Here is a 1,685-nt window from a genome sequence, read left to right on the forward strand (position 1 = left end):
TAAATATATGAGTATTTAGAGTTATATTAAATAATAAAATTAATATATAATATATAATTATAATAATATATTTTTAAATTATATAATTTATTTTTTATCAATATATTTACCGTGCACATTTTTTTGTTTTAAATACTTCAATTTTTTTAATTTTTAATTTACATTACATAGAATCATATATATATATATATATATATATATATATATATATATATATATATATATATATATATATATATATATAAAATAAAAATTCATTCAATAATTAACCTATGTTTTTACTTATAGTGTTATATTTTTTCTAATAAATAATTAATAAATATAAAAATATGAATAGAAGAATTTACAAATGATCAAATTGTTTTATAATTTTTTGATTTATAGTAAATAATAAACAACATATTAAAATCTTAATCTTATTATAAATCTTATCTTAAAAACAACTTATATTGGTAAAAATCTTAACTCAAAGAATTTTATTAATAGTAAATGATAATATGTAATTTAAAGGCTTAATATTATTTTTTTTTTCAATTTTTTTATACTAATTTTTATAATAATTTTAGCATAGTTTTATAAGTTTTTTTTAAACTATAATCAAAATTGATTTAAATCAATTAACATGATGTAGTTTTAATTGTTAGTTTCTCTCTTAGTTATAATTTTGACTGTAAATTTATTTAATTTTTATTACTCATTAAAAATAATAAATATTTAAAATCAAGCTAAAATTCTCAAAAATTAAAAAATTGACTATAACAACAAGAAGTTGAAAAAAATTTTAAAAGGGGAAGGGAAGAGTATTAAAATTTTTATACAATTATATTTAATTTTTTACATTTTTTAAAAAATAATTTTTTAAATTAAAAAAATTAAAATTTTTCATTCCAAATATGAGAATTAACTACAAAAATTCAATTGAATTTAGTTCTTATAAAATTTTAGTTTCAAAACAAGAGGTTAAAATTGCAATATTCATTAGAAAAAATACGCCCCAAAATCATAAAGAAAGATAATACAAAACTTTCAGAAGAAATAACACAAATCTCTTTCATGAAGAAATAAAATCAAATGAATTGTGCAGATTTGGCAACAAGACTAAATTGTAGCAATATGCATAATCCAGTGATAGCTGCATATATATTGAACATGGGAGACTCAAGTTCATCTCTTCCCTCCCCTACTTTTGTAATTTATCTATCCATAGATACCAAAAAAATTAAATTATTTACGATTATATATATATAGTTCAAGATTCCAATCGTTGCTTTATTTTTTAATACTTTTTTCTATTATAATCTACAAAAATTGACTGTATATGACATGAGAACTAATTTTATATTATTTAATTAATTACATATTTTGCTTTTTGTTGCATAGTTGAATAAGTCATATATAATAAATAGTTTAATTTTCAACGAAATGTCATGAATTTTTTTTTTTATTTACTTTGAAGTGATTTGCTATTTATTTCAGCTTTAGAGATTCAAGAATATTATTTGGACATCAACTGTATAATACTACACTACAATATATATTGAAGGTAAGCAATAGCTTTATTATTATTATTATTATTATTATTATTATTATAAAAAATGGCCAAAGAATTGATCTATAGTTGTTTGTGGAACTGAACCACTATTGGAGAGAAGTAAAGAACTAATATTTAGCATTATTGTTGAACT

The sequence above is a fragment of the Hevea brasiliensis genome, chromosome 17 (genome assembly GCF_030052815.1).
Source record: "Hevea brasiliensis isolate MT/VB/25A 57/8 chromosome 17, ASM3005281v1, whole genome shotgun sequence".
NCBI lineage: Eukaryota > Viridiplantae > Streptophyta > Magnoliopsida > Malpighiales > Euphorbiaceae > Hevea > Hevea brasiliensis.